Source organism: Leguminivora glycinivorella, chromosome 14, assembly GCF_023078275.1.
Source record: "Leguminivora glycinivorella isolate SPB_JAAS2020 chromosome 14, LegGlyc_1.1, whole genome shotgun sequence".
NCBI lineage: Eukaryota > Metazoa > Arthropoda > Insecta > Lepidoptera > Tortricidae > Leguminivora > Leguminivora glycinivorella.
Genome location: NC_062984.1, coordinates 695,271 through 709,707, shown reverse-complemented (window position 1 = coordinate 709,707; position 14,437 = coordinate 695,271).

Here is a 14,437-nt window from a genome sequence, read left to right as displayed (position 1 = left end):
ACGACGGAGTTGGTTATTCAATTAAGGTCGGTTAATCAGCGCCAAACAGAATGTATTCGGAATGAATAATTATGCAGTCGGGTCTGTTCCGCCATTTGCATTTCTTGGACGTGTTTAAGTCCCGTTTTCTTAGGTCCAGAAACATTTGTTTAGGTATCTTTTAGCTTGGGATTGTCGCCGGAGTACAACAGACGTATACATCAAGTAGTTGCTATATAATTTGGTAGACTCTGGGAAGCGCTGGTGACCTAGCGGTAAGAGCGTGCGACTTTCAATCCGCAGGTCTCGGGTTCGAACCCCGGCTTGTACCAATAAGTTTTTTGGAAATCAAAAAGCGACTGGCAAATATCAAAATGATATGATATTTGCCAGTCGCTTTTTGATGAAGGAGAACATTGTGAGGAAACCGGACTAATTCCAATAAGGCCTAGTTGCCCTTTGGGTTGGAAGGTCAGATGGCAGTCGCTTTCGTAAAACTAGTGCCTACGCCAAATCTTGAGATTAGTTGTCACAGCAGACGCCAGGCTCCCATGAGCCATGGCAAATGCCAGAATAACGAAACGACGACGATGATGATAATTTGGTAGAGTCCGACTTGAAGCTATGTGGGCAACGGTTTTGATGTCTCATAAGTAATTCCACAACAATTTCATGAGAACCTTGTTATTTCTGGTATTCCTGATGCCCGCAGTCTACGATGATTAGACTTCTTTTTTGTATTTGTACTTTTCTATATTATTATGTTTAGTTTTTAGTTGAATATCAACATTAAGAGATCTTATACATCTCTAATCATTGTAGTAGCGTAATACTGTTAGAACTTAGAATTAGTATTATCAATTGTAATTTCAGTTCAACTTGTATATTGACTTGTAAAAGTGCCCCTGTGGCCTATTTGCTGAATAAATGATTTGTAATTTGATTGTTTACTTTTAAGTGGATAATGTTCCTGTTTTCCATCGACATAGTATTAAAAGGAAATATTCTAGCTGCAGCTAGTTTTGCCGCATCGCGTGCTTGCAAGTCTCTAGTGGTACCGAATGCAGCTCTACCACAGCCGCTGCCCTCTACCATAGGTTATTGATATTTTAAAATACACTCGATAGCGTAAACGTCTTTAAAAATGATATTCCTTAACCCTACAGCATGACTTTTTTCGCGTAAAAATAAGCGCGTTACAAAACACGGAGAAACTAAAAAGCCAAAAATAATAAACCTTTCAATTCAGATTTCTTATCGTATTGCAATAAGCTAAACATCCAAATTATAAACAAATCAATTATTTTTGTAGTCGGTACCAGACCTGTTCGTCGCCTTGCTATTGCCTGTTTGCCCCACCCAACCATACACAGGTTGGTACCGACTCCAAAAATAATTGATTTGTTTATAATTTGGATGTTTAGCTTATTGCAATACGATAAGAAATCTGAATTGAAAGGTTTATTATTTTTGGCTTTTTAGTTTCTCCGTGTTTTGTAACGCGCTTATTTTTGAAGGCGGTTTTATTTTTTGTTAAAAAGTTTATTTATTTGTTGATTTTTAGTGGTTCCTAGTGATATTATATGTATCAGTCCGAATACATGTACAGTAGTGAAAGAATTATCCTTTAACTCCTAACCATTGAGGAGTTGACCTTCCATCATCAGCTCAGTTGATTTTTAGTGGTTCCTAGTGATATTATATGTATCAGTCCGAATACATGTACAGTAGTGAAAGAATTATCCTTAAACTCCTAACCATTGAGGAGTTGACCTTCCATCATCAGCTCAGTTGATTTTTAGTGGTTCCTAGTGTTATTATATGTATCAGTCCGAATACATGTACAGTAGTGAAAGAATTATCCTTTAACTCCTAACCATTGAGGAGTTGACCTTCCATCATCAGCTCAGTTGATTTTTAGTGGTTCCTAGTGATATTATATGTATCAGTCCGAATACATATACAGTAGTGAAAGAATTATCCTTAAACTCCTAACCATTGAGGAGTTGACCTTCCATCATCAGCTCAGCCACATAAAATTATTACCATCAGACGTAAATACTGGTGTACCTTTGAAAAATAGACTAAAAACATTACATGTGCCTATAACATTTGAAGAGTTCCCTCGATTTCTCCAGGATTCCATCATCAGACCCTGACTTGGTGCCAATGGGACCATCTCGGGGTTATACCGGTTCGATCAAAAAAAAAATTTTGAAAATCGGTCCACGATTCTCGGAGATATCGAGTAACATACATACAAAAAAATAATAAAAAAAAAAAACATTCAGTCGAATTGAGAACCTCCTCCTTTTTTGAAGTCGGTTAAAAAAATATATGGTATAATAATTGGAGTTTGTGTTCAGAAAAAAATTATAAGAAAAATTACAATCAATAATAGTTTGTCGACCGGTCTGTCCTAGCGTGTACAGTAGTGACCCTGCCTGCTAAGCCGCGGTCCCGGGTTCGAATCCCGGTAAGGGCATTTATTTGTGTGATGAGCACAGGGGTGCCCTCTATTTCGCCTATCATTAATTCGCATAATTTGAATTCGCATAACAGATTTGGCATAACATAATTGTTCATAATATTGAATAAGCATAATATTAAAAATGCATAATTCTTATTTCGCATAACAATGAATCTGCATAATTGAAATTTGCATACTATTATTTCGTATAACTTTAATTATCCTAAAATGAATTGCCATACTTACTAACTGTATGGAGCAAGCGATTGGATCAATCAGGGGCAGATTTTCCAATTTCGAGCGCTCGATTTTTAGTGTTTAATTTTATACTGTCTCACTTATTAAGCATGAAAAAAATAGGGGTAAGTAAGGTACAGCGGGGTAAATCTCTAGTGGGGGGCAAATGTAACTGGTCAATTTCTTCAATGTTTTACAATGTTTGCATTATTAAAAAAAACTTTATTTTTAAGAAACATACATGCATTTATGAACTTATCTGCTAATCTTAAATTAAAAAGATTATTTGAGTTAAGGAATCTTTATTTTATTTATACATTACTTATTAAGTTTTTCGTTTTTCATAAGTGTTTTTCAGAAAATAGAGTGTCTACCAGTTATGTAGTAAGCGTGTTCAGTGGGTACATGTAATAATGGAATAATGGAAATAGTGTAATAATGGAAAAAATGGATTAGTTACAATTGCCTTTTAGTCTAGATTTGCCCCGCTGTACCTTACTAAAGAAATTGAAAGTATTTAAATAATATTATTTCATCGTTCAGATTTTCACTGATCGCACGTGCTGATACTGATACCCGAGCAAGCGGAAGATTCCAATATTGAACCGCGAGCGTAGCCAGTGGTTCAAAAAGTGGTATCTTGAGCGTTGCGAGGGTTTCAAGGCACATTAACCTTCGTACGGCACGTTAAACATTGCCACCGAGTTTGAAAACCAAATTTTTCACCACCCCAACACGAACAAAATACTGACTATTATAAGACATCAAACTAAATCAAATCCATCGATTTCTTCAATATTTATGATTCAAAATCATCATTTATAGGTAAAATTCTATCAGCTAGCTTAAGACATCAAGTTAAAATTTGTATGAAATTACTTTGCACTCTTGTGGATAAAATGCAATTTTGCTATCTGTTTTCGAACAGAAAAGTAAGCCGTTACCCGTTAGTGTGGTGAAAATATAATTTTCTTGTATGCCATTTAAACATTCTACGAAACAAAGTTATGCTTATTATACTTATACCAATTCATCGTTATAACAATTTACATTATGCGCATTAGCATTATACGAAATCTGTTATGCGAAATAATGATATGCGTATTAAACGTTATGCGTAATAAACGGTATGCCAATTCATATTAGGAGTATTCAGTTATGCGAATTAATATAGACCCTGAGCACAGATATTTGTTCCTGAGTCATGGATGTTTTCTATGTATATTATATAATATACTTATATCGTTGTCTGAGTACCCACAACACAGGCCTTCTTGAGCTTACCGTGGGACTCGGTCAATCTGTGTAAGAACGTCCCATAATATTTATTTATTTAGTTTGTTAGAAAAAAAAATATTTTTCCTGTATGTGGACATCTATTCTGGAACTCCATGCATTAAGCTCAAAAAGGCCGTTTAAAGTGTCGTTCATATCATCCTAATTACAATAATTGCACAAATAACCGTTCCTACAAGTCAAACAAAGTTAAGCCTTGGTCTGCTTCTTTGCCTCTTATCTCATATAGGTAGAAAGCAAAAGTGGACACTCATGGATACCTACTTATTAGAGCCAATCACATCACATATGTAACTCCGTATAGACGGATAAAGTCTAAGAAAAAAACGTACCTCAAAGCCCTAGAGAAAAAGGTACGGTGGCCTAGATGGCATTACACATTTGGGGAGCGCTCGGCTAGATGGCGCTAATATTAATATTTGACATTTTGACATAATTATATCAAACTAACAATATGGGCAAAATTGTCGAAATTGAGGATCTAAAGTTTAAGCATGTGTCGAAAGATGGCAGTCTACGCACTGTGATTACACATTTTACTTCGACAGTAACTCTCTATAATACTCGATCCTCTTTGTTAGAGCCAAAACTTACATACATTTTCCGGGGCGTTAACGTTATCGACTACCTAACGTACTTATTATAAAATTACAATATACACAATACAAATTAAATCTTGAGAGAACCCCCGACACTCCCGAACACTCCCGACTAATTTCAGTTTATCCGTTCGGGAGCTATGATGACACACAGAGAGAGACAGACAGACACGTTAAACATAAAACACCCCGTCGTTTTTGCGTCGGGGGTTAAAAACTCATGGTAGCGGTTCAGGCCCTGTAGCCGAATGGCATTGTTGCGACGCGAAACGCTACCGAAACGCCGCAGAAATGTAGTGTGGCTCTGTCGCGCCAATACGCAAGAGCGATAGAGATAGATAGCTATGAAAGAGATATATTATCGTGAGCGTTTCGTGAGCGTCTGTGCTACGTACCCAGTTCTCCCAACATTATACAGCGAACATCGGAATCAACTTCTGAACCTCGTTGACATAACTTGCAAAAGTTAGGTTCAGCCTTCTGCGATAACCCGCGAAGAGGCAAGTTACGCCTCTGTTACGTTAGTTTGCATAACTTGGTTACAGTTACTGTGTGACTACCACACGTACCATTTCAACTACAGATGTAGTGCGGAAAGATAATCCTTCGTATTTTACAGAAATGTACGAACGTGTTGTGTTATATCAGTCAGTCCCTGTACAACACGTACTGACACTATTTTAACTAGCATGACAAATACGAACGTTCCCGTAAAAATACGAAAGAAAAGCTTTTCGCACTTCATCTGTACAGGGTGGCTAGCCGAATGGCACAATCGCTCACGAAACGCTCACGAAACGAAGCGCTAGTAGATATCTATCTCTATCGCGCTTGCGTATTGGCGCGACAGAGCCAGCGGCGTATCGCTTTCGTTTGGCGTCGGAGAAATGCCATTCGGCTGCGGGGCCTGGTATAACTATCGCTCATCCGCATTGGCGCGACAGAGACAGACTGCGTTTTAATCGGCGTCTAGTGTCCAGCGATGTGTTGGCGGACAAGACTCATTTTGTGTCAACAAAGTAAGTAATTAAGTATCAATGAGTCAATTAATCAGTGTCGATTCGAATTGGGATTTTATAATAAAATTCAAAGTAATTTAAGAGCTATCCAATTAAAACAATTCAATTCAATCCTTTATTGATAAAATAACATTTTACACCTTTGGTGCATTGATTATAAAATAAATGCTTAATGCTAGGTTTGAAATTAAGTTACATAATTAACATGTTTATAATATTTAATCGCCTGTGCTCACGATAATATCTATTCCGTAGCTATCTATCTCTACCGCTCTTGCGTGTTGGCGCGACAGAGCCAGACTACCTTTCGCGGCGTTTCATTTTCGTTTCGCGTCGCAGAAATGCCATTCGGCTACGGGGCCAGTTCTGTCACTTGGACTTGGCTTGACACGCTACCACGTATCTATCGTATACGAGTATATTATCTTATACTTTTAAACGAGCAATTCTTGTATATTTATTTATTTATTTATATATATATTTATTTACACTGACGATCTCGGAAACCGCTCTAACGATTTCGCAGAAATTTGTTATGTGGGGGTTTTTGGGGGTGAAAAATCGGTCTAACTTATCCTTACGTCCCGGAAAACGCGAATTTTCGAGTTTTCATGCGTTTTTCTTCGCGCGCCATCTCGTGTGCAGTAGTTGTACTGTTAAGACAGAATTCTTTCGGTCGATGTAAGTACTATTTATTGCAAACACTAGATGGCGACACAGGTCAAGGCTAAAACGAATAGAAAAATACACTATTTGAGTTTTTGTGGCGAAATGCGCGCCATCTCGTGTGGAGTAGTTGTGTTGTTAAGGCTGAGAATTCTTTCGCTCGATGTAGGTACTATTCATTTTTGAACTAGATGGCGACACATGTCAAGGATACGAAACAGAACCGAGCGAAGCTCGGTTGCCCAGATATTGTTCGCTATAATTGGCATCGTATCCCGAAAATGTTGTTTATCCCGTATAATCGACAGCGACCGGGAACAATTGACGTATTCAGTAAATTCAGACGTGCATACGCTTGAACGTGCCAGTCAGACGAATGTTGTTTATTCTATGGATACCTAATGAATATTGAAGGTATAAAAGAGAATCTAATGATTCATACTTATATTTTGTACAGTTTCTATGGATCAGCCAATAAATTTTTTTTTCACTATTTCAGCATTGGTATCATAATACAAGTTGTTAATTATGATCAACCAGTCACTATGCAAAGTTTGACTAAGTACTTACAAGATCCCTTTGTATAATATTAGTATTTTCGAACTTCCATAGATTTGTAACTGAAGAAGATAATATACGTAATAGCATATTATAATGTATGTAGTATACAATTCCAAAATCGATTATTGTTTCTCGTAAATACTTAACAAATTCATTTACCTCATAAAGATGTTGGACAAAAACTCGAAGTACATTTAATTACTTTTCAATGCGCGGTTCAAATTTCTCCTCATTTACCGCTTTGAATTCATAAGTTGTTCGGTTCTTCCAAAAATATGCCAAACTTGGAACAAATAACGTCGAACTTTGATGAGAATTTATTAAATTGAGGTAAAACGAAGAATTTCAAGCAATTAATAATTCTGCGGTATTTGGTTACAAATCTATTGGATGTTGGGATTTTCCAGGATTTAGCAATGTGAGAGGATTAAATGATTGAAATTGCTGCCTAACCCGGAAATAATGGGTTAGCCGACCATGCGCGAGGGTTACAGGGATACTAGACCGGCAATCCGTTCTCTTATGGTAAATCAAAATAAATCGTTAAAACCGCTGAATGTTTAGTTTTCGGTTATCATCGTGGACATGGAGATTAATTTACCAGCACAGAAAATGAAGACCTTTTTGGACTGAAGGAATACTCCTTGCCCCATTGACCCTAAATATACATTTTGCCCAATTTTTTTTTAAAGTCCCTACTTTCATTTTGATTTGGAAAATTTTATGTGGTTTCTCTCTTTCAATCCTAATAGCAAAAAAAAGTGCCTCAAGGTTTTTTCCTATTCCGTTACCACTTTTTCATATATTTTTAATGGAAGGTTTGAAAAAATCTAGGGATATTTTTTGTTTCCTATCAGAATCGAAAGACCTCGCGATTCTGAGTTTGAATCGTGTAAAAAATACCCATGTTACAAAAAAAATGGCCCATTTAGGGTATTAAAGATTTATTTTCGTTGACCCTAAATGTACATCAGCCGATTTTTGTTCTGGGACAATGAAAGACAAGACAGGCTTGTTCACTTGGGTAAAGGTAGTCAAAGAGAAGGATCATTAAGGGTCAGTCAGACATGGTACCTGCGAGGACGTCCATATGGTATTGGCAAGGATAATTAATTTTATTATAGAGGATTTACAGTTTCCATACTAAGTATCGTACCTCATATTTTTAGCGCCACCTATTAAATACTATCATAACCACACTGATAATGCCTACAAATTTATTTTTTCAAAATGTGTATTGACGTTAATATTATGATATTATAATTTTTAAGAAAAAAAAACCGCCTTCCTTTGGGGTTCTGGTGATAAATACTTTCAAATGTTGGATTATGTTATCAATTCGTCTGTATATTTTTTAATGTTTGTTATTCGATATCTCCGTCATTTCTGAACCAATTTTGAAATTTGGATGATTCTGAAGTACTTACAGATGAGAATGATTATCAGAACGGAACTCTAACCAGGGGCGGCTCACTCTTCATCAGCAGTTCCACTGCACCAAATGTCACTGTTCTGGACGTAAGTGCATGCTGTTCTTATAAAAATACCAAAGTCACTATAAGTGTGCCGTTCAGATTTGAGGAGTTCCGTTCTGACCATCATCAGCAGTTCCACTGCACCAAATGTCACTGTTCTGGACGTAAGTGCATGCTGTTCTTATAAAAATACCAAAGTCACTATTAAGTGTGCCGTTCAGATTTGAGGAGTTCCATTCTGACCATCATCAGGAGTTCCACTGCACCAAATGTCACTGTTCCGTACGTAAATGTATGCTGTTCCTTTAAAAACACAAAAATCACTATATGTATGCCTTTCAGATTTGAGGAGTTCCCTCGATTTCTCCAGGATCCCATTATCATAACTGGGTTCTGAGAAAAATGCGACTAATCTGTATGGATATACATTCAATAAAAAAAAAATATTCAAAATCGGTCCAGTAACGACGAAGATATCGAGGAACAAACATTTAAAAAAATAAAAAAATAAAAATACAGACGAATTGAGAACCCCTTCCCTTGAGATTTGGAAGGCGGTTAAAAATAAAGAAGCATGTCATATCTGTTCTTCTAAAAAATAGAAACACGCAAAAATATTTGAGGAAAATATGATTTTGGCCACTTCCAGGCTGCGAACAGCGCCATCTAGTTTTAAGCCTAAAAGGCCCATACATTTCAGGGGTACGCTATTTTGTATGGGCTTTGTCTGTCCCGTGTTACAATGGTCCTTGGTATTGGTAATATTTAGAGTAGGATAGACGAGGGGAATCTCCATACAACTAAATGGAAGGCCGGAGCGGATGCTCTGAGCGGAGCGTTTGGCGGGGCGGGCGAGCGTCCACTCCATGCAGCGTCGACTCAGGACACTTGTGTGAGCTTCAATTGTTTGACATGCACGCCGCACGCCCCGCCCCGCGGCACGCACAATATGAGCGTGCACTCAATTGTTTGTCATCGTCATCCTCCTTGTGTTATCCTGGCATTTGCCACGGCTCATGGGAGCCTGGGGTCCGCTCTGACAACTAATCCCAAGATTTGGCGTAGGCACTAGTTTTTACGAAAGCGACTGCCATCTTCCAACCCGAAGGGTAAACTAGACCTTATTGGAATTAGTCCGGTTTCCTCACGATGTTTTCCTTCACCGAAAAGCGACAGGCAAATATCATGACATTTCACACATGAATTCCGAAAAACTCATTGGTGCGAGCCGGGGTTTAAACCCGCGACCTCCGGAACGAAGGTCATACGTACTTACCGCTAGGCTACCAGCGTTTGTATAGGCGCCTTAAGATCATTAATCATTAATAAGGCGTTAATAGGGTTATCATTAAACCCTATTAATGATAACCCTATTAACGCCTTATTAATGATATTACAGCAACTAGCCTACCCAAGGAACCATGTCCGACCCATCGTACCCGTTTTATCGCTACACGGTAAATCAATTTAACCCGAACGGGGTACCGCAACGCCGCATAGCCATTTTATAGTTTAACGGATCATTCAATTAATTATGTTGTGAAGTTTCTGAAAATGAAATATTCAATTTTTGCATCAATCTCTATAAACATTGCGTTTTCACATAATCCGATCCGATATCGGATGTCCATTGAAATCTTTCCAACATCCGATATCGGATCGGCTAATGTGAAAACGGACATACTCGGGCGATAAATTAAACCGGACAAAGAATTTATCGGTGTTATCATTAGATAAGAGGTGTTTTTTTTTTTTCCTAGCCTATAATTGTGTCCCACTGCTGGGCAAAGGCCTCCCCTTTCTTCCGCCACTCATCACGATTTGCCGCCTGCTCTGGCCAGTCGCTGCAAAATGCGTCGAGGTCATCCCGCCATCTTTTCTTTGGCCTACCTCTGCCCCGAGAGGTGTTTTTATGTCATAAAATATTTCCCAGCAGAAATGATGACCTTTGGCCTGCTGAAATTCTGATTCTACCTACGTTACAGCTGTTATAGGTAGACCACTCAATATTGTACTGAAAACAGACAAAGAGAATCCGCCCGGCCAGCTCCAAATAGGTCTAATTTGCTTCACAGATGTCGCCTGTATCGATGTCTGGGCTTTGCGTTACGTCATCAATTACAGGACCGCAACTGCCGAGCTACGCTTTATAAATGCTGGATACTCATTACACAGTACGACACGATCGCTCATAATCGATATACCTATTGATTTACCCCCTCATTCATAATATAATTGTATCGTTTATGAATAAGGGGATTAGTGGGGTATTCACTCATGGAAGTGGTCCATCGACAATGAGCTTCGAGCGGCCGGTTTGAGCTAGAGCGAGGCCACGAAGGGTTGCTGAAGATAGGAAGGCGTGGCGCGAGTTTGTGAAGGCCCTTTTGCACCTCTGGTGTGCCTTAGGATTAAAACAATAACAAATATCAGGAAGCAATCTACATATGTCTGCCTTTCAGATTTGAGGAGTTCCCTCGATTTCTCCAGGATCCCATAATCAGAACTGGGTTCTGATAAAAATGGGACCAGTATTTATGCGTATACATTCAATAAAAAAATCAAAATCGGTCCAGTAACGACGGAGATATCGCAGAACAAACATTTAAAAAAAACAACAAATTGAGAACCACCTTCCTTGAGATTTGGGGGCGGCGGTTAAAAATATGTCGTACTAAAGTCGAGTAGAACACGGCGTCGTGTCGTGACCGTATCGTGCCGTGTAAAAACGACCGCATACCATGTTACTGATTAACGTAGAACGCTTGGCGTGCTGTCGTGATTTATAAAACATACTCGTAGATGAGTAAAACTCGGTGTCGTGTCGTATCCGTGTCGTGTCGTGTAAAACCGACCGCAGACCATCCTGCTGATTGATGGACAACGCTTGACGTGCGGTCGTGATTGAAGGTCTACACCGATCATTTTGTGACCTAGATTTTGTAGTAGTGTTAGAATAGTCTAAAATTTTGAGGTCTTCTTAAAATTAATACATATAATTTATTAACCCCCGACGCAAAAACGACGGGGTGTTATAAGTTTGACGTGTCTGTTTGTCTGTGTGTGTGTCTGTCTCTGGCATCGTAGCTCTCAAACGGATGAACCGATTTTGATTTAGTTCTTTTTGTCTGAAAGCTGACTTAGTCAGGAGTGTTCTTAGCCATGTTTCATGAAAATCGGTCCACTATGTCGCGGTCGGGGGTTTTTCAAAATTTTAATTTTGTGGTTAGGTTATTATTTGTGTGTCAATAAATATTTTCTTATTCTTCTTAAAATTAAAACATATAATTTATTTTAATTCAACTCAAAGGTCCAGGCCAGAATCATAATAATCAAATATCCCCATACTTACTTATACTTGATCATCTTTGGTAGCCGTGTGTCTGTGTTTGATATACAATTTTGCATTACATTAGGTCGCCATCTTATCGTCGTGCTAACAGACAATAAGAGAACCAGTAATAAACATCAACCAGCACGGAAACCTTATACAGCTCGTTACCACGTTAATAAACTTAATAAATATAAGCTATTTCATTACCGGCTCGTGGTAGGATTACCAGCGGTTAGAGGTTCATTATTTCTTTTTTATACCTGAGAATATTCTTTACGTATATCTTATACTTTTAAACGAGCAATTCTTGTATATTTATTTATATATATATATATATACCGACGATCTCGGAAACCGCTCTAACGATTTCGCTGAAATTTGTTATGTGGGGGTTTTCGGGGGTGAAAAATCGATCTAGCGTAGCCTTAGATCCCGGAAAACGCGAATTTTCGAGTTTTCATGAGCTTTTCTTTCGCGTTAGTAAACGTAAAATATGGTCGTTAATTTCGCCGCGCGCGCATCGATTCCGCTTAGCTCAGTCGTACGAGGTCGGTCTAATGTTCGCAGATAGATCGCAGGTGTCAGGGTGTCGAATCCCGGCCAGAAATTAAGTTTTTGTTTTTTTTTTTGTTTTTGTATTTATAAGTTTTTTTTTGTTATAATAAAATAGAACCGAGCGAAGCTCGGTCGCCCAGATATTGTATATAATTATATACCTTATGAGAGTAGCGCCAGTGACAGAGACGGTGGGAAAATGTAGATTGGCATGGTATGGGCAAGGAGCAAGAATTATTTACATACTTCATACCAAGGACGATTATAAAGGACCAGCAGAGTCCATACTAAATACCGTACCCCATTGGCAGCCGTAAATCTATGTCACTAGATGTCACTAAGAGTGTCATTTGAATAAAAATGTCGTTTTTTTTTAAAAATACGCACGCGGTAGTTCAACGGCATTACAAGTGATACAGTGAAAAGTATATAGATGACGCTAGGGGCCCGTGTCATGTTTCAGTCCCTGTTTACAACGCAAGCCATCGTTCTCATTTTGAATTATGACAATCATGCAAAAGAGTACCATACTGTCAAATTTTCTATCTCTTTCATTTTGAGCGTGACGTCAATGATTAGTAATATTACTTTCAATATATTTAAAATTTAGATTTTATTTATTTATTTATTTATTTATTAGTAAAAACATGTTTACATGACATTACAGTAAAACCAATGCGTCACGAAACTTAGATTTTAACAAAAAAGAGAGAAAATAAATAGAACAAAATTAAAAATAAAATTAAACAATTGATTTGGGCGATGACGTCACAGCGTGGCTCCGTTGCGTCGTTTGCCCCGGTGTGGGATTTGGCAGGTTGCCCCGGAACCGCCGAAAAACCACACCTTTCGGCCAGAAGTCTGCGCTCGCGATGGTGTCCTGCAGCGGCCGCGGCACGCGCACAACGAACGAGCTGAAGTGCACGTAGTGACGCGACTGCAGCTGTTGCACCCTCAGCGTGTAGCCAGTCTTCCGACGAACGTAGTCCACCACCTCGTCAGCCATGGCGGAGTAATGCAGGCGAGACACGTAGAGCGCCCTACTCGGTGTGGCAATCCGTAGACCAGAATTCACCGGTTCCGCAGAGCCACACATAGTCTTGCGAGCCGCTCTGCGCGCCTTGCTCTTCTTTTCCACCAATGTGAAGCCCTCTTCATCCACATTGGTGCGGGAAGTATTTTCCTTGGCAGGTGCCCGTACTTCACATCCCTTTGTAGTTGGTGCATTGACCCGGCTAGTTGCAGTAGACTGGCCGGCGGTGACGTCAGCGTATGCACGCTGACACCGTGATTTCGACGACGATTTTAATGAGGCCATTTCGAACGGTGTTTATGATAGATATCATGTTGACAATCAATCTCCTGACCGTCTCGCTCATACCAATCCTATCCTATATTTGAACGAGTGCGACCGAAACAGTTGAGTATTATTGAAGATTTTTGAATCTCTAAAATCTTATTGGTAGTTGTCGAAAACTCGCTTTTTCCATAAAGTGTTGGCGCGACGTCAAGTGGGTGATAGGCGTACGAGCAAGTACGCGTTGGATGGTCGACTACTATGCGCAGCGGTTTTTACGCGTACTTACGGTGACACACAATCGAAAAAGGTCGTCGAGCCATAAGTACGCATACCTGGCCCCGTAGCCGAATGGCATTTCTCCGACGCCAAACGAAAGCGATACGCCGCTGGCTCTGTCGCGCCAATACGCAAGCGCGATAGAGATAGATATCTACTAGCGCTTCGTTTCGTGAGCGTTTCGTGAGCGATTGTGCCATTCGGCTAGCCACCCTGCTCGTATCGTACGTTTATCACCCACTTCAGACTGCGTTTCGATCGGCGTTTAGCGACAATGATTATCAGCTCGGCTTCATGGCTTTACGAACCTTAGCTCGGACCATCGAATATGAAACTTATAAACTTCTTTATACACAAGGGTATAAAGAAGTTTATAACCAGGTGCTCCATGACACCATTGCACCAATCTGTCGCCAGCACCGCTACACTTCAACGGCCAAGTCACACAACATCCATACTAATATTATAAATGGGAAAGTGTGTGTGTCTGTTTGTTAGTCCATCTTTCACGGCAAAACGGAGCGACGTATTGACGTGATTTTTTAAGTGGAGATAGTTGAAGGGATGGAAAGTGACATAGGCTACTTTTTGTCTCTTTTTATATCCCCCCACTTCCTTAGAATGGAGGATGGAAGTTTGTGGAGAGATTTTCGAATTTAACGCGAATTTA